The following is a 26,607-nucleotide window of genomic DNA, read 5'->3' as shown; positions in this document are numbered from 1 at the left end:
GGTGAATGGTATTCTGGAGGCGCTGCGTTGTAGTCTCATGAGCGTGCTGCGGAGGCGAACGAGCGCATCAAGCCACGTCACACGTGAGACATGAGCGCTATCTGGCAGTTATCTTGGAAAACTGAACGCGTGGCTCTGAAATAGGTGCGCGCCCGTCTCAGAGCCGCACGCCCGTCATAAGAAAAGTTATGCTAAAGATCGTAGCGTTTATCACGTGGTGCTGACCATGCACAGCTTGCACGATAAGGGGAGTGATAAGGGGAGTGGACTTTGGCACGATAAGGGGAGTGTTTTCAACGCTTTGCTAAGACACGGTGGTGGTACACTCTGAGACGGGCGCGCATGCCCGTCTCAGAGCCACTCATTTCGTTTTCCGAGATAACTGCCAGATTGCGCTCATGTCTAACGTGTGACGTGACTTGGTGCGCTCGTTCGCCTCCGCAGCACACTCGAAGCACTCTAACGGAGCGCCTCCAGAATAACATTCACCAATTTTCTTGCGCAGAACATTAAATAAACATTTTGTTCAATCTCTCCAGACGCAAGACTATCGCCTTAAGACGAAATTTGCAGATTAACATGGAGATATAGGGCCAATTTTTTTCTTTTTTTTGCGTTTCGCGGGTATCTTTAGCCGGCCGAAAATACTTATATTTAGCAGATGTGAAGCTAGAGCCTGTCGAATGAGACATTTTCGAAAACAATCAGTATATTTTTGCATCAAGTGTGCTGACTAGCTTCGTTCCTTCAAAACTGTAAATTAAACGTGGCCTCACCATACAAAAGCGGTACACAGACAGTGTGACTTACTTCATTCGACAGTAAGGAACAGGAATTTGTTTGCATTGTCAAAAAGTTTGTCGGAATATTTTAAACTGTTCGTAAAGATAGCTGATCCACGCTGTATACCACGCCTGTATGGAAATAATGAATATCTTGCTTTGTTTCACGTCACAAATATAAGTCCTTCATTTTGTGTTACCAGCTCTATCTTTCTCTGCATGGTGGTGCATATCTTACCTTGCTAAACGTTAATACGATACCTAACTCGCACTTTTTTTTAGTCTCTGACATAACCATGAACAAGCGAAAGAGTTACGAAAAGTTGACTATTCCTTTTCTGCGAACACGTTACGACTTCAAGAAATCAACCTTCTGGTACGTCCAGTCACAGTCAGGGGTTAACTTATTTCAATTTGACGTCTAACCTGTGCGTTGAAGTTGATGTTTACTATGTGCACACAAGACTGGGAGAAAAAAACACAATTTTAGCAGTTAGTAAACAGCCTTCGTTCGTCACACACTTTTTTGCAACTTTCATTTTCTTTTTTTTGTTTCCTTAGCAACTAGCTTAACAATCTCTCTTTCGATTTGAAAAAAAAATGCTTGACCAGTATTTTTTAGTTTTTGATATTGCAAGACGCCTTTGCCGAAGTTTACGCCAGTTACGGTTATTTATTTAGCAACACACTATCAAAAAGGTGTGTTGCAAATTGTAAGGACCTTTGAAAGATAGCGCATGGCAGAGTGCGACGCCATGCGTAGGACTTATAATCTAGGGATAAGACACAAATCAATGTTTTAACAAATGTGAATGTCAAGCTCGCGAACACACAACTAATTCAGGGCAAGCAGCTTGAAACTACGACTTCAAATTTCTGAGAATAAAGTGTTAGGTTTAATTTCACCCACTGCAATTGCGTAGTGATTGTTCAAGCAAAGAATCACTGGCAATCAATGCAATCCAAATTGTCCTGATATTAGGTGCTTCATATTGAGATCAAACTTATAATAGTTAAAACTGCAAATTTTTTCTTTTCCAATACATAATTTCCATACTTGACCTGTATGAAATAATGAGCAACGAAGTTAAAATAATGACCAATGACAAGCGGCATCACTACGTGCGTCTGTTTTTGCATCAATTTCTACCATAAAAAAACAAGTACACCAACATGCTGCAAATGCAACTGCACCGTTAACGAAAACATGCACCAATTTGAAGTGCACTATGGGGTTCATTCATTTTTGGGTTTTTCGTTGAGTTTTTTGACGGAAAGATTACGCGATCTCTGAGTATTAATTGCGGATTTGTCGACGAGTCATTACTACCGCGTTAACCAATTGGCGCACTGTGCCATCTACATCCGCAGGCCAAACAGTGCCACAATGACAGCTCTGCGTACGTGAACAGTCTCATGCAATGGGATCAGGACGCCGGCAAGTGGACTGGTATAGTGACGACAACAGCAGTCATGGACGCGAACCCGGCCGGTTCATATGCACACTCGGGCTATCGTAGATGGCGGTATGACGTCCCGAAAGGCTGCAATGCATCTCATATTGCCAAGCAACCACTATTAAATCCACCTGGAAAAAAAAAACATGAGGGTACTGCCACTCACCTTCCTACCACGTCTTTTTGCCGAAATGAACTGTCAGAATTAATGATCTCGCTAGCTGGTGCTTCGTGATGACAATTGTAATAGCGCGCAACACAAGGAAAAAGAAGAAATGCAGACAGCGCTGCTCACTGTTCGTTGTGTTGCTTCCACGATATTGCGAAAATTGCTATCCGGAGTAAGACCTTGAATGTCTTATTCTTTAGGAGATGTTTCACACTGCCAAAACGGTGTGGTGAAAGACCAATTCAGAATAAGAATCTTGTGCCGTATGAATGCTTCCTTGTAATTTTAGTGCAATGAAAAGAAGAAGGCACCTTTTGAAACGATATTAGACAACGTGATTCGTACAAATATATATAACTAATTTTGTTATCGTAATGAAGTCTGGCCTTGTACTAGAAGCATCGGGACATGAAATTCAAGCTCAACCTATTGTGCCCTTGCAAAGTTAGCTGTTGTATTAGTCTAGATGACACTGCACTCCAAATTCATGGCGGCAAATATCGCATTTCTGTCTAAACGACATCTCATGAAATACATCTGTACTGACGGATGACGGACGTTAAGGACGCTATTTTGCAATTATGAAAGAAATTCGCAGATATGTTTGTGTAAGCCTAGACAATTATACTGTAGGAATATATAGGAGAAGCTAACTTTTTTTCAATTTCAGTTTGTGTTTTATCTTGCAGCAGAGAAGCTCTGAAGCTCTACATTTAGCTAATTGACGTCTACGTGTAAGCTCTATGTCAAATCAAAAAGCTCAGTAGAGTTAACAACTATTGGGTAATTGTTATAGCAATGACGCCTTAAAAGCAGTTACCTATTTAAGTATAAGCAAGAACTTTACAACAGCTTTCAAACTTACCAGGTTTGCCTGCAGTTTTGTCGACGCCGTAGTCTTGAGATGTTTATTGACCATTTTAGATGCGAAGCAGTTCTTTGACTAGCCTGTGTAACGCGGTCTCTCCGTGTTTTAGCGCCAACGCACCGCACTGCGTTTCCCCCGCCACAGTTCTTGGAACAACGCCAAGTAGTTAAAGCCACAGCTGCGCGTTCACGTTTCTCTCGCCCTCACCCGCAGCAGCTACCAGCTCCTCCCAACACACCTAGGTGGTGTTGCTCCTACACCTACTCGCAACACACTTCTCTCTCGCTTCACCCCATCCACCACCCTTAACGCTCGACTGCATGTCGAGTGGGAACACTCTGCTCGTTTACCTGCGATGAAACTTACTCGAAACCCAACCTGCCTTCCATGTATTTGTGTTGCGAAGAAACGTTTACTTGAGTAAAAGCCACACTGAGTTTTGCTTCAAACCGCTCTTCTAGCATCCACATCAACCCCCGTTTCTGGTGGCGGTGCTGGTATAAAACATTAAAATACAGAAAATATACCAGGTAGTTGTGGAATATTTAATGCTGGAGTATCAAGACCCTATTCTGAAGCGCCAGCCCTTGCATGAGTGTGCCTCCCCAAGTAGCCAAATAGCGTTGAGCATTCAAAGTGGAGCAGACAAGCAGGTACTCTTTCCAAGCCTTTCTAGTTGTGGTGGGGAAAGGGGATAAAAAATGGAGGGGGTGGGGCACGAAGCGACAAAGTAGTAAGTGTTGGTCAAGACCTGGCAGGTCGAGCAGGTGCCAATAATTTCCGGCAAAAAAATGCTTGGTTACCGCCCCACCGAGACACGTGTTCGTATGGACGCGGCGTAGTATTCACTAATCCGCTTTCCCCAGAACACGTGCTGGGTCTGGGTAGAGGCGGCACAAAGCCCGGTAATAAGCCGGAGTTTCGCGGAAGCGTATCAGGCTCGTATTGCCAGATTCTGACTCGGGACGTTAAGGGGCAATGACCCGTATGAGAGAAGCGAGGGCGGCGTTCAAAGCCTCGTTGCTCGGCAGGCCCGAGTGGCCTCGAAGCCATACTATACGAATGGGGTGAAAGTTAAAACGGCAAGAGGCTGCCCAAAGTAGGTGAGCGGCCAGTGGGACGATAGAACCTTGAAGGTATTGCAACCAGGCCTAGTGCGAGTTGGGAAGGATGGTGTGTGAGATGGGATGCGAGGTGCCCAAAGCAGCTGTAACCTCCTCAGCTTGAGCCACAGTGTTGGCTCTAAAGCAGAGGCCATCGACGCGCTTCCCTCTGTGGTAGCGGCGGCCATCAAGTGACCTGAAAGGGAGGGGCCCGAGACGTCCACATATAAAATGCCACAGTGATCGGAGTGTCGCTCCTGAAGTGGCACGGAACGTGCTATTCCTTGGCCTGAATGTAGCATGGGATTTATGCTCTGAGGTAGTGGTTTCACCCATAGTTTTTTGACGCCACAGATCCGGTTTCGGCGTCAGAGTGTCTTGATCAGAGATCGCATTGAGGCCTAGCCTGCGTAGCAGACGTCACGCTGAGGACGTCTGCGACAGACCATTAATTTGGCTAACGCAAAGAGCTTCCCCCCCCCCCCTCTGCAAAGGAGTTATGAAGCACCGGTGCCGCAAATCGGCAGTTGGAGGTGGCAATTAGAAGGTCCAGTGCACATTTGTATACTGTATGAAGGAGGACGTCCAGTTGGTGCTCATAGTCACGACGCAGGTGAAAATTTGGTGAGGCGTACAGGATGCGACTGATTTCAAGTACGTGAACAAACCACATGGACGGGGCCCCACGCTGGCCACCGCGCTTGGTAGATAGCCGCCGTATCATACGGTTCACCGTGCATCGGAGGCTTGCTATTATGCCCTTGGGATCCAAACATGATGTGATATGTGTTGCAAATAAAACAGCATGAAGGGGCTGCAGGCACGAGCACCAACCACGGCGTGCTGGCATGCTCAGTTGTTGCTGTGACCTTCGGTGCAGCCAGACGATTCAGTCTGGGTCCCCTTCTTCATTTCTCACACTTCGTTCTGGTGCCGAAACCTACCCGGTCGTCTGGCCTTCGACTCTTGCCCATGGATAAACTCCCAGTACGGGACGGCTTCTACCGGACAGTGATCACAAAAGACATTTAGATGCTCGACGCCATTCTGGCTGAATTAACGACCCCCGCTTTCAGGCTCCAGGAGCTCCTCACAATTGTAGTCGTGAAACAACCCACCTGATGAACCTCGACAGAAAGGTCCTCGCTTACCTTCACTACGAAGACTTGGAAGCGGATTTGATCACAGCCAGCCACTTCGAGGGCAAAGTCGTTCGCGATTAAGAGAAAGCTCACCACGCCTTCGAGTCATGGCTACCAACTCCACCCGCATCGGCTTCCGTCACTACTACTGCACTCAGAAAGCATCTCGCATTCACGTCGCAGCCCGCCGTGACGTCGCTTTCGATCAGCCTTTCAACCCTTCTCGCCTCCACATTGGAGCAGGCCGAAACTTCGCCTTCGACAGGCCTCTTGACCCCTCTTGGATCGACGCCGCCATGGGCCGCAACATCACTTTCGATCAGCCTATCGGCCCCTCCCGCATCCACATCAAAAGCCGTGATCTCGCCTTCCAACGGCCCCCTGAACCCTCTCGCCTCAACGTCGGACATGGCCGCAACTTTGGTTTCGACCGACTTCTCAACCTCTCTCCTAACGACACCACTGCAGACATCAACTTTGCTTGCGACCGGCCTCACAACTCCTCTCACCTTGATGTCACCGCAGGCCACGACTTCGCTTTTGACCAGCCTCAGAACTTCTCCCGCATTGCGTCGAAGCAAGTCGCTTTTCAGTTACCTACCGATATCAACATCAACCAAACTCGAATGAGTTCGGAGCGCACGCCGAAAGACCTGCCGCTTTCCACGTGATGCATGGCGCTTCAGAGCAAAGACTCGTCTACAGGGTGCGCCATGAAAATCTCGTTGTCCAAGGGAGACCCCGGGTACACCATGCGCATCAACCACAAGTATTTTCTGTGGTCTGAACTGCAGCTTCCCAAGACAGTCTTTTGTCCCAGACGAAGAGCGCAAACGAACGCCCTGCCCATCACGCAGCCTAGTGCAGCCGCAGAGATGTGAGCAACAGTGCCGTTAAGAGCCGCACTCCATTGATGACATGCATCCCATGACCGTCTACGATGCCACTGAACACCGCATGGACATGGCGCCTGACACCAGATACCTGCACTTGATCTACAATCGCTACACGATGACGCTCCAGGACTACAACATCAACCTAAACTGGAATGAGTTTGGAGCGCACTCCGAAAGACCTGTCGCTTTCCACGTGATGCATGGCGCTTCAGTGCAAAGACTCGTCTACAAGGTGCGCCATGAAAATCTCGTTCTCCAACGGAGACCCCGGGTACACCTTGCGCATCAACCACAAGTATTTTTTGTGGTCTGAGCTGCAGCTTCCCAAGACAGTCTTTCGTCCAAGACGAAGAGGGCAAACGAACGCACTGCCCGTCACGCAGCCTAGTGCAGCCGCAGAGGCGTGAGCAACGGCGCCGTTAAAAGCCGCACTCAATTGATGATATGCATCCCATGACCGTCTACAATGCCACTGAACATCGCATGAACATGGCGCCTGACACCAGATACCTGCACCTGATGTACGATCGATAAACGATGCAGCCCCAGCACTATGCTTTCTGCCTCACAAAGGAAACCGGTGGAAACCAGGACTCTCGTGAAGTAAATATAGCATGATGGACCAGTAATCTCTAAACTCCAGCAGCAATGTCTATAACGATGCCTCCAAAACACACCCATGACTCAAGCTCATGCAACTGAAAACGTCAGTTCGATGTGCGCCAAGATTCGTGATGCCGTGACGAATACCGACAACACGGTACCGGCCACAGAGCACGCGGATAAATTTCCGGTGCCTTTAAACGTGGCCGAGATTACCGTCGTTGGCGAGGGCACTGGCCAACAGAACGAGAATGCATTGGTACCGTCGTCATTGTCGTCATCCTCGTCAAGCGAGGAAGAAGAATTGTGATCGACTTCAGAATATTCAAACAGTTACCATGCGCATGTGTGCTCCAATTGAATACACTTGTGTGGCAGTGATGGCTCTAAGTACTTCGTCATGGCTAAGAATTTTCCGTTCGAAGATATTAGCTTGACGTACGTAATTGTTCATGAGGCCCAGGCAGACTCCGACACATCACTGCTGACAACAGCGCACGTGAAAGAGTCTCCGACACCACCGAAAGCGCCCGAACACCCCTGCTTGATGGGGCCGCTCCACGAAAGAGGCACAATGCTTGTGCGTCATCTTCGTTCTCATCGAGCGAGGAAAAAAATCTTCGAAATTGGAGTCTTCATCCAGCTGCAATGTGATTTGGAACCAAGCACACGTGATGGACTTCTTGACCCCCCTTCCTTCCCGCCCACTCCGCAGTAGACATGCAGTAAATGATCACGCAGCCACTACAGAAGCTTCATATCTAACACCGAGACCAGAAGACTAGCATCACTCGCAAGGAGCGCGCAAATTATCGGGAAAACTCGCGAGTCTCTGAAAGCGGGCCACAATCAGACTCCTCATACTACAAGCGGCGCAAGAAGTGCAAAAGCCCCCACTATGACCATAAAATGGCTAACAATGTGACCACCAAGTATTCTGGACATCATAGCGAGATTGGACGACTTCCCCCGCAAGACAGCCACCGCCTCCCCAAGAGTCACCACCTCCCCAAAGCCCTCCATCGTACCCGTCTCTTTCTATCGTTTCTAACCCCACTCTTCTTATCGTTCGCACCTTGCTTACCTATGTCCGCCTCAACTTTCGCCGCTGAGCACCCGAACTTTGCTGCAATTTGCTGGCCGCGGGTGTGTGTTGCAAATAACGAAGGAAGAAAGGGCGACGGGCACTGCGCGAGCCACAGGGCGCTGGCTCGCTCTGTTGTTCATTTGACCTTCGATGCCGCCAAACGATCGGGTCCGGGTCTCCTTCTTCGTTTCTCACAATGCGGAGCCAAGGACTAGGACTCCAAATTTTTCGTCTAATGGAACAGAACCAGGCGGAAGCGAAACCTCGGGTGGAGGTAAATCGGGTACCGAGAGAATAGTTGATTTTGCTGGAGAGCTTTTTAGGCCACACAAATCAGCATAGGCGTTCACCTGAAGGGCAGCCTTTGTAGGTGCTCTTACATTTGCGCTGGGGAGCCGCTTTTATTCCAAATTGTAATATCGTCGACATATAGTGCGTGGTTTATTCTCTGGCTCTCACGCCGAAGGAAGGCGAAGTCCTTCATGTTTAGGTTGAAAAGTACACTCTGAAAAAAGAGCGAGTAAAAAGGGTGTCTTTTTGTTCCACAACAATAATCATCATCTATATTGCATTCCAACGTTGTGCTATTGCCCCGCGCCCGGTACCTTCCGGTCACTATCGACATGCCCATTATCAGGGTTACATTGCATTCTCGATGGAAAAGTGGCCAGCGCAGAGTTTTCAAGAAAGGAAGCGCACGCAAGCCTGATGACGATTATTGTTGTGGGACAAAAAGACACCCTTTTTACTCGATATTTTTTTAGAGTGTAGGGTTGATAGGACTCCCCTAGGGGTGTATTTCGTGTGCCTCATGGGTACGGGTGACGTTCGATGGAATCGAGGTGGATGAAAGCAGCGCGATGGGATAGAAAGGCTTCAATGTTATCGAACCTCTTCTAACCGCAGTTTGTAGTAGAGAGACTGGGAAGAATACTACTGTGTTCAACGTTATCAAACGCTCCTCTAAGATCGAGAGTGAGCACCACTTTGTCGCTGCAGCGCATAGTGGTCGGTTCTATAATGTCGTGTTGAACATGTAAGAAGATGTCTTGCGCGGACATATGTAAGCTGAAGCCAAACATTGTGCCAGCAAAGGTCCTTCTGGCCTTCAAGTAGACAGAAAGACGTTCGTGTACCATGGATTCCGTGAGTTTTCCGGCGCAGGAGGTTAGTGAGATGGGTCGCAATGCCTCGATGCTGATTGGTTTGCCCGATCAAAGTTGATTGTAGTGAGTGATGTCATCCATTCCAACAAATTTGGAGAGTCAGCCCATATCGAATTGTGTGTTAGCGAGTTGTGTGCTTTGTCGAAAAGGTTAGTCAGGAGCTACACTGTGATGCCATGATGCCATCCCACCCAGGGGCCATACCCCGTCGCATTTTTGCCAGTGCAGCCCGTAAATTCGAAGGCGTGTATGGACACGGAGGTTGGCGTTGGGGTTAGAGGAATACATATATTCTGGGCATATAGGGTCAGTTTTGCGACAGATGTATTGGTCACCCAATTCTTGCGTGAGTTGGTCTGTAGTGCCGACACAGACATGCAGAGAACGGTGGAGCGGGCGTTGTGTTTCTGCCCGAGTGCTGAAGGGATCCAGAAGGCTACAAAATAGCCGCCAGGTGCTCTTAAAGGTCATCTCGTTTACCGCCTTTGTGCAGGTGTCAGCCTAATTTTAATAAGCAAGCTGCGCACAGTAATCTGCCGCTTCTGCAGTGAGTGCCTAGACGTGAGCGCGAAGTTTTTTGATTGAGTTTGTAGCGTTTACAGTGCTCTATAAGACCGCGGCGAGCATTCCAGAGATGTAGGTCGACTTCAGGAGTCAAATTAGAAAATGTGAGGGTGCGAGTGTTTGCCCGCTTGGCATGAAGGACGTATACGACGCCCATGCCGCGTAATCACTACAGCTGCGAACCAGGAAAAACGGCTGCATTCTGAATTTAAAAGTCCAGTGGGTTAGACGGGCCAGGCCCTAGTATTGACGCATTTTCTGCAGCGGTGCGAAGGAAATGTGAAGCAAAACGTGGTGACTTCCCATAGTCTCCCCCACATTTTCCCATGTAGCATAGGGAATGTTACGAGTCAGGGAGAGAACGGGACATGTGCCACGTGTGACCGGATCGCCGGAACGCAATCTGAGCTGGACCGGTAAGCAGTCTGAGGCTAAGCGAGGAGATGGGGTCCTTGAGTTCTCTGCCCCAGTCCTAGTCAAATAGATGACATCAGGAAGGGCAGGGGGCGTTTAAGTTCCCGACGATCACGAGGGGTTGGCAGGTCGCTGCGCCGAGACCCTTACGAAACACATTTGTAAATTACGACCCCGCAAGAGGAGGGAAGCAAGACACGTTTATTGTGTGAAATATTGGTTGGCCTCTCCGTTGAGATAGCACTTATATCATACAATAGCCGTATGGAAGACAAGACCCAGGTCGATCTGTATCGCTGTGCACGTCTTATGCAAAACAAGGTATGCAGTGGTGCCTCCCTCATAGGAGCAGTATGAAAAAAAATTTGGTGTCGTGCCCGAATATTCAAGTGCCAACAAGCCGGCTGAGAGCCAAGTGAGGGGGGGAAGAAGGAAAGGTGTGAGCGCTTGCACCGGTTCACAAACACTGTAGAGTTCCACTGTATGATCTCGAATTCTGACGTAAAACTTGAAAAAAATGTATGAGTGGTACCTATCACGCTTTTAAGCTTGACCCTTCATGTCGTGTTCAGAGCTATTAGAGGCACGACAGGTACGGAGACGGGATTGTCTCGCGGCGAAGTGGTGGTAGCCACCTCACGAAGACATCGGTGAGCTGAACCCGTACTGCTAACCGAAGATGAGGGTGAACGCGATGCTTTGGATTGAAACTGAGTAATTTCTCAGACTTTGTTAGCCTGAGTGACCTCTGATACTATGCGTTGGACATGGAAATTAGCAATGAAGTGAGTATTCGACGCTTAAACGCACGTAAGGCGATCCTCCATGCGCGTGAGGTGTTCTTCACTAGAACGAGGTGGGTTAGTTGGCAAAGAATCCTCAGATGCTGTAGTAGCTATTTCAGCTTCCGGAGTAGGTGCGTCGGCTACTTGAGCTGGATGATTATTCCGAGTGCATGTAGCGGGAGGATAAGGCTTCGGGGTTGTTGGCGTAGCCACCTGGACAAGGGCGGCAGTACTGAGGGGCTTTGCAGGGCCCTGTTATTGGGGAGCAAGTTGCTTGGTTAGGAAAGAGAGCTGTTTAGTTAGGACTTTATTTTCATTTTTAATATGCGCAACTTGCTGGTGAAGCGTTGCAAGTTCAGGGAAGGAAAGATCGACAGCGAGGAAAAAGGAGGCTTGGAAGAAGCAAGCTCTGCCCAACTGCTCACCTGAGGTGCCACTACTGGGTATCTCTAGAAAACAAAAACTAGTTAACTAATTGGTATAATAAGTGATGGCCTAGTCGGAGACACCCATCCCTCACCCGCCAAAACAAGTTTGTACGACTGCACCGTTCCCATTCATAATCCCAGACATATGCCACCACTACGCTGTAAAGTTTTTGCACATTATTCCGTGAACAATGTGTGACCTGTATAACATACCAAAGCCACGGCCGCTGGGTCCAGCGGCCGTGCCAGAGCTCTTGCTGATGAAAAACAGGTAACACGTATTGCCTCTGGCAAAGACCGAAAGGGCGCGTCCTTTTCATTATCCGCTTTTTTTTTGGTGTATGCTTAACCTGCCCTCACCAATCTACACCACAGAGCGATCCTTCTCCTACGTGTACACGGAAAGCCATTTATATACATAGTATACCACTCGTGGTTCTTAGAGTTAAGCAAGTTTAGCGCGTTTTTGACGTTAGTAGCTACCTAGCACGATGGGTGTGCGCTGGGGATGCTTGCTCTAAAGGTCGTCATGCTGCGTCACTGCGCGTGTCCCTCTGCACGAGCCCTCCACATGGTGTTTTTTTATAGTGTTGTTCTTTAGCGTGGTGGCTTGTTCCTCTTGTGCTTCCAGCACAAGCTCGCTTTGAAGTTACAATAGGTAAACAGAGCACGAACTTCACTTCACTCGCTGCCGCAGCCACATTTACGAAAGCAGCGCGCTGCTTGGAGGCGAAGAAGTAAGTACCTTGACAGCTGTTTGCGCTCGTCCTGTGTATACTTGTAGATTCGTTTCCTGCATCTTTCATTCTGTTAGAACAGGGCGTTTTAAGTGTGGAGCTGTGACAGCTGTTCATCCGGGCTTGTCCTGTGCATGCTAATTTCGTACGTGCTTTCTGCTTGAGTTGTGCGCTGCTAGTTGTGAGCTGCTTGCCGTTCCTCCCGTGACTTTGCTGCTTGTGGCTGTAGCATTCATTTCTTCGCCCTTGGGATGAAACAATGTACAATCAACGCTCATATACCTCTGCGAAGACATGTTCCGCTTTCGCGTTACACGGATTCCTAAAAACAAGCAGCAGCCATGGTTTTCCTTTCTTTTGTTTTGTTATCGCTTGTGGCGCCACAGACGCCACGATACCAGCGAACGATCTCATGTTTTACGTGTCCTCACCATAGACGTGGGCTTTCCTGCTTCACAAATTCTGCGTAACAATGGTGATGGCCATAGTTGTACGCTTGGCATCAAAAGTGGGGCACCTACTGAACCACCGTAGAGAACCCACGCAGATGGCCGAGAATTGGCCGCCGCGCTTTCAAACCTAGCAGTCTAGTGCCTCTGTGACTACACTAATAGCATAAATCAAGTACTATGTGGTTTTCTTTGACATGACAAAGGTATTTGTGAGCTCTTATCAGTGCACCTTGTGTTCGTTCGCCTTTCAGTTGCAAGATGCCGTTGCGTTTTGAAGTTTAACCAGACTATTGTGAGAGCTCTCAGGGTATAAAAAACACCAGGCCTGCACCAAAGGTGCAGCACAGTCAAAGCAAAAGCTAGAAGAGTGGCCTTTGAGAGCCTTTTCAAGACATCCATTTGGGTAACTACTGCAAGCACACTTGCTTGATACCGACTAGGGCATTCATAATATTCGTTGTGGTAGTAGACCGGTATTCGCTATGCTAATTTTCGTCACTCTTCTGAGAAGCGTGGTATTCGCTAAACACATGCAAGGAATGTTGTGCCAATTGTTCATGCAGCGGCTGAAAACGATGAGAAATTATGGCTGACGTGAGTATGCGCGACAGCTAATAGGGGAACAAGAATAAGTTTTGGTAATGGATCGAAGCATTGGACGGCTCACTCGTTACGTTATTCGCAATGTGTGACGACTGCTTGTTATTCCGCATTTTTTACACGCTTTATAGGTCGTATTAAAGCGTTTGCTTTCCCGACATAAAGCCTGCCTAAGGCAACTTTGTCAAAACGTCACAAGCGCCGGCGTGGCTCAGTGGTAGAATGCTGGGCTGGCACCGAGTGGACCCGGATTCAGGCCCCACTGTATTTCTGCAAGTTTTTTTATATCTTGCACGATGTGGTTACTGACACCAGCGGCAGCGGCAGACAACTGCATGTGACCAGAGTTGTGATGTCATAACAGCTTTTGCTGTAAAAGTAAGCCACACTCGCTTTAATTAAAAGTAGTGTAGGACTACCTCATAGGGAATGAGAAAACTTCATCTATTTTCATGTTGTTTATCCTCATGAATTCACGGGTAGTACAGGCCTGCTAGAACAGTTTTCCAGGTAGGTATGGAACGAATAAAGAAGCTTGTTGCCTAATGCATTAAAAACCACAAAAACATTTTACATCTGTTCAGTAGAGGCGGAGTTCAATGCAACATTTTCTCACACACTCAATCTGTTTCTTTCTCGTCTCGTCCCGACAAGGAATGGCACGGCCAAGGATGGTACGTCACGCGTGCCTCGTGACTTTCAATTGATTTTTTTTGTTTTTTGTTTCTTCGAATGCAGGGCTTTACTGTTTGAACGCGCGTGCGCGCGCGTACAGGTTGCGGCTTCACGTGGCGGCCTCAGTAACTCACAAGCGCGTCTTGGTCAAATCAGTCAATGACGAGATACTTGGACCTCTGGCGCAGATATTTTCGAGTATTGTTACGCCTGGGAGTCCAAACTGAACGTCATTGCCTCTGCGAAGGCAATCTGTGTCAAGACCAGCTAGGCAGCCAACCTGACGCCATCAACTCAACGACGTCGTCAAGCGACGGCGCAGGTCTGTCTTACCCAACGCACGGCAAGCTCCCTCCGCCCACGGGTCCGATGAAGCAAGCGGCGCCATCCAGTCTGGCGAGTCTTACGCAATACGTGGCAACATCACTTCTTCTTGGGTGCAACCCAGAGCAGCGGCCTTAGATTTGAGGATTATGACGCAACACAGTGGCGGGTTCCCATTGGAGGGTTCTGACGCAACCCGCGGCTGTTCTCATTGTACGTTTATGTCGTAAAGGATCACCTGGAACCTATAAAGAACCACGCGGTGCTTCGCCAAGCAGCCGATCTATCCGTCAGAGAAAAGCCGACGTATGCGTGAGAGAGAGAAGACATCTCGGCTATAAAATTCCCTAAATTGTCGGCTCCAGAGCCGAATATGTAACGCCCCTATTTTTATGCTGTACATAAACCTTGCTTTAATTCACCGTCATCTTGTCCGCTCTTCTATCAGCTCTGCGCAGAAGCATTCTCGAGCTTAGAAACACACGCCACCAAAGAGCCAAAGACATTGGCATCGGCGAGTTTTGTTGCAATGGCGCCTTCGGGACCGTGTTGGCATCTCGCCTCGTAACAGTGGATGGCAGCTGCGGGATCGGTCGGCGTCAGCGACATTGATGTGGTGAGTGCCTGATATAGCCCCATCAGTTCACCAGACTACTCTAACATAGGTTATAGTAGTATAGAGAAGGGCTGTGTGAAGCATTGGATGGAGCTTGGATCGTTTCAAGCCAAGTCGGAGCGCTTTGAAACCAAAGTTCACGCGGAGGGTGTATATAAGGCAGTGTTAAAAATTGTTTGCGCGTCTTGCCAGTCGACCTATAGTGGGTGCGGCAAGTAGATTCTTAATAGGGGCAAATAGCAAGGGGCTAGAGTGAACAATGGAGAACTTTAAGGTGAAGGAATTTATCGCAATTTGTGAGGAACATGGCCTTACTTTGCGAAACGAAATCAAGCGATCCTTGAGATCATGAAGGATGAAGGAGTGATGACTGAGGAAGTCGATGAGGCCTGGGCAGATCTCAAAGCACGCCAGAAGGAAGCTGAAAGGCCTCGCGATCGCAAAGAAGCTGGAAGGCGAGAAACCCGTGAGGAGGCCGAGAGACAGGAGCACTTCAAGTTGAAAGGAATAGAACGAGCAATCCTAACGTGTTTGAAGGCGCCGAGCATAGCTTTTGCGACAGTTCAAGACAGTGATCACAGAATTCGGGACCAACTGCCACCGTTCGTAGTCGGTGAGGACATGGTGAAGTATCTCGTCAAGTTTGAACATGTCTGTGATCGAAATGCTTTGGAGCGATCTCTTTCGGCGCAGAAACTGTTAGCACTTCTTCCCAGCGAAGTGTCCGACGTAATAACGTGCTTGTCGGGGGAAACGTTTGAGAGATATGAAGAGGTTTAGGAAGTGTTTTTGAGACGTTATAAGTTGTCACCCGAGGTTTTCTGGCAGAGGTTCCGGTACGCAAAAAGGGCAATGAGTCACACGCTGACTTCGCGTTTCGTCCTAATGCCAATTTAAATGGAAGGCTCAAGGGTGAAAGCGTTTATGACGATCGCGATAAAGTGGTAGATTGCATTGCATTGGAGTAATTCTTCCGCTGGATCGCGGATGATGTCAACCTTTGGCTGCAGGACAAACTTGGGGAAGTGAAGCTCAGCAAGGCAGCAGCGTTCGCTGAGGAGTTCTATACTCGCCAAAAGTTGCATAGCAGGGCAGTGTGCGTTGAAAGGGTGAAAAAAAGAGGGCTTTTTAAAGAAACCTGATGAACGCAAGCCCACTCCGCACCGTAATTTCAGAAATGACTTGTCTCTTACGAAAGACAATGTAGAGAAAAGGCGAACGAAAACGGAGAAACTGAGTGAGGTTCCTAAACAACGTACGGATAACCACGGGCGTTTGAATAATGGAAGGCGCTAATCTGCTACAACTATAAAACGGAAGGGCATATTGCGGTAAACTGTAGTAGTAGTAGTAGACGAAAACTTTATTATGTACACAATCCAGACAGGCTAGTACACCAGTGTCCCGAGGAATATGCAGGGTGAAGAGCGAAGTCTGGTCGGCAGGGTGGTGCTCTAATTCCAGGGCCTTGCTGGCACGAGCCATCCGTTCCGCTCTGTGGATCAGTCGCAGCTGATCCACCAGGGCTGGGCTAGACAGCACCGCCTACCATTCCTCCCATGTGCCACAGATGTCGTGTTCTTCGTCATGCTCCACACACTCCCACGTTATGGGAAAGAGTGTTGGGGTGGCTACACACCACGGGCAAACTGTAAACAAAAGTTGGCTTTCGTAAAAATCGGAGAATCGGCAAAAGAACATGTGGTCGCTAGAGCCGCATCTCCAGGAAATTAGTGTGAATAAAAAAAAAACGTCTTGAGCACTTCGAGACTCAGCGGCAACCATGGACGTTGTCAACCCTTCATTGGCGTCTCCAGACAACTTTGCAACAGAATGTGCGCTTATCAGGCAAGTCGCCCCGGATTAGACTGCTTGCTTACCAATCGCTATGGTTTTCATTGAAGGCCCGCTCGGTAAGCTCCGCACGGAAGCGGCTGTGTCTGCCGCGCATCCCAATCGTTCTCCTTACCTTTTTTCTAATGCCTCTGAGCAGCTTCTCAAAGAGCAGGGTAAATTGTTCTTCTCCAGTTTAGCGTACATGGCCCTCACGCGATCGTAAATGCGGAATATTTCGCAAGAACTTGATTTCTTTAAGTGTAGTGAAACACCACTTGCTATAGAGGCTGACCTGCTTGACCTTGGTGGCGAGGCGATTGTGTCTCGAACACGTCATTCTCCGGATTGTTCACTCAAGCCGCCCGTCGCGGAAGCCGTCTCATTCGGCGGAGGAGACGACATGACGCCATTAGAGGAGAGCGAGAGGGGTACTACGCTATGACCTGTAACGGAAAGTTGGAGTGAGCTGTCGAAGGCAAATCCAAAAACGCTCATTCGAGAGCAGCATGAAGACCTCTCGATTAAAGCGCATAAGGAAAGTGTACAGTAGGGAACAAAGGAAAAGGATGTGTCTTTTTTTAGAACGCAATCTTTCTGTGTTGGAGCTACAAAAATGTGCCAGGTGGCAAGTATGAGCTGCTCTTGGTGCCACTAAAGTATCGTCCCCAACTAATAAAACTGGCGCATAAAAGTGCGTGGCCAGGAGATCTAGGCATAAGGAAGACCAAGGCTAGAATTTCCCTCGAGTTTTATTGGCCAAATTGCTGGAAGGATATCGAAGACTTTGTACGCCCATGCGACCATTGTCCGAGAGCTAGGAAATCCACGGACAAGTGGAAGGCACCCATGAAGCTTGCGTTAATTATCACAGAAACGTTCGGCACCTAATAATTGACATTGGTGGGCCATTGCAAAGTCAAGGCACGGTTTTCGATACATCTTGACGGCCCTCTGTGTAGCCACAATATTCTCAGACACGATACCACTTGAGGAGCTCAATTCCCCTTATGTCGGGGATGCACTGCTATCTATGTTTGCACGCGCCGGATTTCCTTGTGATAGCCAATGCGACAGCGCTACTGTCTTCACCAGCTGCATTACCTCTACCTTTTGGATAATTTTGTTATAAAAGTAGTGCACAGCTCGATCCATCACCTGTAATCTTATCCGGTAGAGCGTATGCAATCTGTTCGGAAACGGATACTGAGAGTGCTTTGCTACGAACACAATGCGTCGGGGAAGCGTGTATTCTTCCTGCTATGTTCGCTTTGAGATCAGTTCCTCATGAGAGCACTGGTTTTAGCCCTGCAGAGCTGGTGTATGGCAGGTGTTTGAGAACACTATTGCGAATGCCATGCGAGTCCTGGGAGGGATTCGATGAGGAACTTAATGTAGTTGTGTATGTTCTGAACCTCTTTCAGAGACTTGGAAAAACGAAACATTTTGTGGAAAGCCACATGAAGGCTGCACAAGTGTTGTCGAAGGAGTACTGCGACAAATCGGCGAAGAAGCGCTCATTTGAAGGAGGTAGTCAGGTAATGCTGCTGGGCTCTCCAAAAGGACAAGCTTGAGGTTCGTTGGGAAGGTCCCGCCAAAGTAATGTCGAAGCTTTTTGATACCAATTATGAGGTGAAATTAGAAAGGCGGCCAAAAAAACGTACCAAAGTAACTTGATGAAACCATACGCTCAACGGCAAGCGGTCATAAATCTGCATTTGAATGCTTCAGAAGAAGAATGAGAAGACATTTTGACTTCTAGTTATGTAATCGAAAGAGATCCAATGTAATCTTGGAGCTGTTGAAACTGGAGCCTAGGTTAAGGGAACACTCCCCAAATCCTGACGGAGGACTTAAGGAGTATTGTTTCTGATTTTAAGGACGTGTTTTGAGATTGTCCCGGAAACATAACGATGATTTAACAGGCTATCAAGCTAACTTGTGAGGAAACAATTCGTAGCAAGCCGTATGAATGTCCCCTGTGCAAAAGCAGATCATCAAAGTGGAGATTGATAAAATACTGAAGCTAAAAGTCATGGTGCTCGGTGAGAGTGAATATACAATCCCTCTATCAGTTCCGCGAAAAATCTTAGGCCATGCATCGATTATTGGCGTCTTAACGCGTTAACTCTAGACCAAACTTACCCGATACCAAATCTAGAGGAGAGGGTAAAAACTGTGTCACAGTCTAGTTATATTTCAACCTTAGACCTCATGCGAGAGTATTGGCAAGCCCCCCTTACGGAGCGTGCAGGCCCCTATGCCACGTTCGTTTCTCCATTCGAAACGTATCGCCCCTCAAGCTGAGCTTTAGATTAAAAATTGCGTCTTTGTTTTCAGGCATAATGAACCGGGTTCTTAATGCCCTCTCTAAGTTCGCTCTGCCATATCTTGACGATGTCACCATCTTCTCAAACAGCTGGGAAGAACATGTCGTGCATTTGCGAGGCGTGCTGAACAGGTTGAAAGAAGCTGGTGTTACCATGAAACCTGCTAAATATCACCTAGGGTGCGGCGAGGTGTGTTACGTGCGAGACGTTGTGGGCGTGACCGGCGTAGACCTCCAGATATTAAGGTAGCCGCCGTCATGAGCTATCCCCCAAACACTAAATCTGAAATAAGGACATTTTTGGGCCTAGCTGGATTCGTGCCAAATACGTGCATTACGTGCCAAAGTACTCTAGCATCGCCCGCCCTCTAACTGACGCACTTCGAAAGTCTGAGCCGGTTAAAATGGTAGGCAACTAAAAAACAGAATGCGTTTTGAAAGCTCAAACAGGCCCTAAGCGAAAATCCCATTCTCATGGCACCCGATTTCTCTAAAAGATTTGTCATTCAATGCGCCGCGAGTGCTCGCAGAATGGAAGCCATTCTGTGCCATGAACAAGTGCTCGTAATGAAAGGCCAGTTTTGTATTTCAGTCTAAAACTGAGCTACAAGGAAGAGGCATACAGTACCTATGAAAAGGAGTGCGCATGTTTGGTGTGGGCCGTTCAAAAGCTAGCCTGTTATGTCTACGGTTGGAGGTTTGTGGTCGAAACGGACCACTGTCCTGTAACCTGATTAAATAACATGTCGCCTAAAAGTGGCTGGTTACTGAGATGGAACATGATACTCTAACAGCACCACTTGAACCTTCGGTACAAGAAAGAAAAGCTAAACGCTGATGCAGACGCATTGAGCTGTGCGTTTTAGTTAGTACCTTCTCACCTGTCTGTCGTTCGCTGGCGAGTTGGGACAAAATTTGTCGTCATAATGGCCTTAGCTGAGCGCTGTCGTCCAAAGTGATGTCAAGGGGCCAACTTTACGTTGTATTCTATTTCACTACTTTGTTGTACGTGTAAACATTTGGGTTCTCAGTTTAAGAGTTTTGTGTCCCACATGTGCCTCCTGATGTTGGGAGAATGAAATTCCGATAGACACGTAGCTAGGTGCATGTTGCACTATACTTTGTCTGGTGTTCTGTCGGGTAACTGAAGGCACTTGCTTGTGTCGTGTGTTGTCTGTTGTTGAACTGTTCTTGACAAGTTGCAGAACCATCGACAAAAACCAAGACCAAAAATTGTCAGAAGAGACGAGCGAAGCTAGTCAACAAGTTTTGGTGACAAGTCAGTGGAGCTGGGATCTGCCTTCAAGAATGGGATGTGTTCACGGAACTGAGTTTAGAGCCATATCCATCCCCTGGCTCTGAGGGCGAACTTGGAGGGACCTGACGAACGAGCACATCCGATACTTAAGCCATGTGGAAGCAGCTCGTCTTTCCGACCCACTGTCTGGCGGCGGGGCTGCTGGTATCCCTGGGAGTCCACACCGAACGTCATAACCTCTGCAAAGGCAATTTGTGTGAATGCCAGTGAGCGAATCCTCCTGACGTCATCAACTCAGCGACCTCATCAAGTGGCGGCACGGGTCTGTCTTACGCAATGTACGATGAGCTCCCTCAACCCACAGGCCCGATAAAGCAAGTAGCGACATCTAGCCTGGCGAGGTTTACGCAATGCGTGGCAACATCACTCATTTTTGGGTGCGACCCAGCGCAGTGGCTTCGGATTTGAGGATCATGACGCAACCCAGCGGCGGGCCCACAATGGATGATTATGACGCGACTCTGCGGTAGTTCTGATTAGACGTTGATGACGTAAAGGATAACCTGGAGACTATAAAGAACCACGCGGTGCTTTGCCAAGTAGCCAACCTAGGCCCCAGAGAGAAGCTGACGTATGCGTCAGAAAGATGACATCTCGGCTCTTCGAGTCCCTAAGCTGTCGGCCGCAGTGCCCAAATGTAACGCCTATATTTTTATGCTGTACATATACCTTGTATGAAAGGCCAACTGTAACAAAATTTCGCACTCCTCAAGAAGTTATTATACAGGTAGTCTAGCTTGAGGTAGTGCTGCCTGCCAAATGTCGCCTTCGACATACAATACTTATAAAAAAAGCCTGAAAACGACGGTGTTTTTGAGACCAAAACTAGAAAACAACGACAACACGGCTGACCGCATGTGACGTGAATGACAGAAAACTTGTCTGCTACACCATCCTCGAGCACGCGAATCGCGGACGCGCCCCCTAATCTGTGTGTTTTTTGTACGTTAACTTAAGAATGCTGCGTGAAATGCCTCTTATCAAACGCTGGTCCAGGCTTCCCACAGGTGTATTTGAAGTGTCTGACCTTCAAATTCAGAAACGCTGTTTTACTTGAGCATGGTTGCCATTGACTTCAATGCAGCACGAACGTCTTTCGAACGCACTGTCTTTAGGTAGTGCCAAGGCATTACAAACGCACAAACGTGCTTCAAACGCGATAAATTACAGGCGGTTTCAACGCAAAAAAAAACAGATTCAGTAGCAGTGAGTATTGCTCACAAGAGCGACGCGGCAACATTCTGTAGTAATCGCCATATCCGGTTCTGTCCAATTTGCCTGGGCACACCGCTAGAGCTCCGAGTCGTCAGTTTGCTGGCAATTGGGGCACTGATTATAAATTAACTACATGTCTGAAAGATTTTTTTCTGTCGTTATCGTAACTTACCGCATATATGCTGCTTATTTATGGCCGTTTCCGCTCAAGTATAATTTCGGTGCAGTTGGCCTTTAACTCACCGTCGTCTTGTCAGCTCGTCTATCAGCTCTGCGCAGAAGCCGTCGCGAGCCGAGAAACCTATGCTAATAAACATCCAGTGCTCTTGGCGGGGATGAGTTTCGTAGCAATTGTGCCATCGGGACCGTGTTGGCGTCTGGCTTTGTAACAGTATGTAGAATCACTTGTTAATAGAAGAAAAAGCGATTTTGAGGGGCTTTGAAAGTGTATGGAATAGACACCAGGCCGCGAGCTGCGTGATATTATTTCGCTCACGTGTTCTCGGTTGCCTCGACTACCAATCAGCAGTGTTATCTGATCACTAACAAAAAGATTTAGGACCCTTTTAAGAACATTAAAAGTGTAATTTGCTCATTCACGTCCATTTTCTGCAGTTTTTTACTGCTTCTCTAGAAAATCATTGTAGATTTGATGCAGAAATGGCTGTTTAAAAGTAACGTCTAACAAGATGTTACATAAGTCTGGATGACTGGAAACTCCTGATGCCTTGCAGCACTCTGGAATCAATTGTGAGTTAATGTGTAGCGCATCTTACAGAGGATCCCATTCAGGACGCAGAGTTTACAAGTTCTGGGAAGTGTGACGACTCGTCATATCACTGTTCTTTGCGGTGGGAGTATCTTGAACATAGGGAAAGGAAAGCTAAGGAGAGGCCCTCGCATTGCGAGCAGCACAGCGAGAAGTGTGGCCGAAGTCACATGATTTTGCAGGGGAGGGGGGTTGTGGGACATCGCGGGAACACTGGCGTCTCATATCGTGTGCATTACCACTCGAAGGACCGCTTTGTTGATAGCCGGCTGTAGGTCTGAATGTGCATATTTATGCAGCTGTAACACTTCAAATGTGATGCAATGTGTCCGAAGCGTTCAGTGAGAGTTGTTCTTCATAGTTGCGAGTTTATGTTATATTGCTTGAGATTGAAAGTGGTCATTTTCGAAGCTGGTGACCTTTTTGAAAATTATTGGCGCTGCAGCTTTGCTGCTTTTCTTCGAGACTGGACTTGCGTTCTTCAGCGAAAGAAACCTATAATTTCAAGACGACAACGGCAGCGTCTACGACTCTTAATTCGGGAGGCGGCAGTGAGTAGTTGTTGTGTACAATGGTCACAACTATGAAAAAGCACTACTTGGTTCACTGTTCTTACCGGAGTTTGCCGAGCCAAGAATTTGACTTGCATGACAAAGAAGGTGATTTATTCTTTGAATTATTCCTTTCTGGTAACATTTTGCATGGGTTAACCTAATATTTGGTAACTGTTGTTTTTCGCTATGTTCGCAGTCAGCCAACCCGCACGCTGCTGCGAACGATACTCATGCGCGCGAATCGTGACACACGTGTCACAGAAGGATATGGAAATATTTCATCTGGCTAAATAACAAGATAAACTAAATAAAATTTCGCTGTTACATTACGTTCCGTACTAAGAACTTACCATATCTGCAGAAGAAAACAGCCGGTCATGGCGATTATTTGGCCAATTAACGCCGTTGCTCTCTTGCATTCAGCGGAATAAACACGAAGCGTAAATCGGCAAATTTATCGTAGAATCAGGATGAGACTGTGAATCTCTATCACGCACTTCACAACCAAATATCGCTGCACATTTGCTCATCACGAACAATAAACTTTCGCTTTTATGGTTCGTCTATCGGAAGGCTGCGGCTTTGGCAGCCGACGCGTCCGAAATCGGCTCGCCTCCCTCTCTGCTGGCGCCCGCTGCGCATGCACGAGCCGCTGTACCGCGCCCACAATTGAGAGGAGTGCTCTACTATTCCCTACTGCCGGCTTGGTGAAATGTGACGTACCAGCCTCCCCTCAGCTTATTCCTTTCTGTGTGATCTTGAAGATTCTGAGTGACGATAACTTTGTATATAAACTAAAGTAAAATATACGTGTTTTGTGGATGACTGTCAAACACATATGTAAAGGAAATAAATACACTGACCGCCAAGGAAGTGAAAAAATATATCCTCTGCTATGCCGTAAAATCATGTCTTTACCGCTATAGTAAAATTGTTTGTCAGAGCCAACACGTTGTGGCAATTACCACGTGTTAACAACTTTGACGTTTTTTTTTATTGCGATAGTGCCTACATAGACATTCTAGGCTGGATTCTCTCGCTGGCGTCAGCGTCGACGTCCGCGTCACTCATCGTATATGTGTACGTGTCTATGTATATAAAAAGGCAAGAAAGGAAGATAACCCAGAAAAAGGCTGCGTTGAGCGGATTCGAAGTTAGGTCCTCTTAATCGTGAGTGCGAGGCGTTAACCACTGAGCCACCGAGGAGCACGTCCGTAATACTTCAAACGGCAAGCTTTTTATGTCTACCACTTACCGCTGCTCACGGGCATCTCAGAGGGAATTATTGTGTTTTCAGCATTACCAGCAAGACGGCGCAATGAGCGCGCACTGGCTTTAGCACTCGCCACCACGCGCGCTTGCACGCGCTCTAATATCCCACGCGAACTTTGCTGCACTTAGAGGAGGAGAGCAACGCTCTCTCGCGCGTCGTTATTTTGCGGTTGGGAGGAGGGGAGGATCGTATATCTTCGCTGGCCTACGGCTCTACCTGAAATGATTCTACTGTAGTTACAGGGCGCACAAAGGTCACTGCATTCATTGCAGTCTCCGTTTGCGAAACGCGCGCACTTTTCATACACAGAAAAATAACAACTGAGACACTTATTTGCGTGAATCTGTACATGTGAGCACGTTTTCTACATCGTTTGTGTGTGAGAAAAGCTGGGCACGTTTCGATCTGCTTTCTATTTTGTGCGTGACCTTCCAATACGTTGCTATCGCGCTCATTGCTTCGCCTTTGGGGCAAAGCTGTGACTTTTTAATTTGCCGCTTATATTGCCTACGCTATTAAGGTACGACCCACGCACCACCACTGGCGCTGATTATCACTACCACACGACAACAGCGCAATAACATTCCACTTCAATTACACAATTACTAATGAATGGTGCTCACATTACTAACGCTTCTGGGCCCTGTTTACCCCTTCATCGACTGTGACGTTTTTACGTTTCTCTTCCAGGTCATCTTTGGAGCAGGAAGAAAGGCATTCTTCATTTCTACGGAATATAATGAAGAATGCCAGAAAGGTGCCAGAATCTATGGGCTCAACTTGATATAAGTCTGGCAAGCAATGAAGAATAATACTCATGCTCGTTATGTTTAGGACAGATCACAGTTTTTAGCGGTTTAAACTAACTCCACTGATTACTTCTTAGGTGGTCGCATTTTACACAAAATTGTACGCATAGACAATACTTTAATTTTGGTGTGCTTAAATGGAGTAAAATATATTTTTATTTTTGCCATTGTAATCGCTATACCGCTCAGACCATTTACCAGGAAGAGGGGTGGCGAGAACAATCGATAGACAAGGAAAAGAAGTAGACAAAAAATTGATGCCATTGAGCAAAATACCACTGCTTACTATGTTAGAAAAAAGAACTCATTCAAAAAATTGAATTGATACACAAGTATAGAAGGATTATGAATTAAAACGCAAGTATGAAGCTCAGACATTCATTGTAATTACAACATGTACAGGGTGTCCCACTTAAGTTTAGCCAGCGTTTAAAAATGTGCTGCAGCAAGTAATCAAAACGTGACCAAATGCAAGCTTCTCACCGTCACCTGTAGTTAAAATATTTTTTGTGTTTTCAAATATTGCTTGATTAGATGTGTTTAAATAAAGAACTTTTCAAGAAAGGTAGATAGATAAAAATTTTCAATACAAAAGTTGTATATCGGTTGGCAAAACGTCCTACTAGACATATTTGAACTTCACATCTGTTAGTTATTAGTGTTTTTCTGCTAATTACAAATGTCCGCAAAATACAAACAATACAACGTGACAAATCCGCTCATGCGCCAGTGCGCGCAATGGTTCCAGTGCTCCACAACGTTCCATGGATGGACGGCCAAAGCATTTGTCCCATTGAACTGTGTCAGCACGGCCGCTTCGATGGTGGTGGTTTTACTATGAAGACGTCTTGCTATCAGCCACAAAAACGATTACCGCTGTGACAGCGTATCGCTGTCGTGAACCGGTGCGAGGTAAGCGTGTCATTCGTACGCGGAAAGTTAGAGAGTATTAGGATCATCGTGCGCACTGACGCACGAGCGGGTTTGTCACGTGGTATATATTTTTATATTTTGCGGACGTTTGCAGTTTGCAGAAAAACACTAATATCTAACAGATATAAAGTTTAAAACTGCCTAATCGGAAATTTTGGCAACTAATCTACAACTTTCTCATTGAATTTTTCATCTATTTTTGTTTCATGAGAAATTAGTAATTAATCAAACCTATCTTATTAAACAATATTTGTAAACACAAAAATTAGTTTGATTAACTCCAGGCAACAATGAGTAACATGCATTTGGTCACGTCGTAATTACGTGTTCCAACATGTTCTTAAACACTAGCTTAATTTATGTGAGACGCCCTGTATAGGTGTAGTAGCAATAGGTAGATGCAGCATTGCATTAGAGGGGTGGTGTCACCAAGTTAATGGCATGCGTGTTCTTTGTTGTGCTTCCTTCAGCTCCAGTAAGCATGATACACACGCCAAGATTCGTGTAATTTTGATAAGTAATTTTATATTGCACTTCTTATGTGGATTATTTTCAGTTTCGTCTTTGCGGTGCCGAATAGGTGACCGGTAAAATGGGCAATCGCAGGGAACTGTAGGACACGACGGCTTCCGGTTCGACGCATCACACGGGTCAGCAGCCGCACGCGCGCATTTTTATACTGATCTGTTGGAAAAAGAACCTCGCT

At 47.2% G+C, this 26,607-nt stretch overlaps 1 pseudogene; it reads left to right on the top strand.

Moving 5' to 3' along the window:
- LOC142767896 (alkaline phosphatase, tissue-nonspecific isozyme-like) overlaps positions 1 to 24,993 on the top strand; it is a 38,212-nt pseudogene extending 13,219 nt beyond the window's left edge.
- The last annotated feature ends 1,614 nt before the right edge of the window (positions 24,994 to 26,607 follow it).

This window comes from Rhipicephalus microplus, chromosome 7 (genome assembly GCF_043290135.1).
Source record: "Rhipicephalus microplus isolate Deutch F79 chromosome 7, USDA_Rmic, whole genome shotgun sequence".
In the NCBI taxonomy this organism is placed as follows: Eukaryota; Metazoa; Arthropoda; class Arachnida; order Ixodida; family Ixodidae; genus Rhipicephalus; species Rhipicephalus microplus.
The sequence above is the reverse complement of the archived record's forward strand: the minus strand, read 5'-3'. Positions and strand labels throughout refer to the sequence as shown.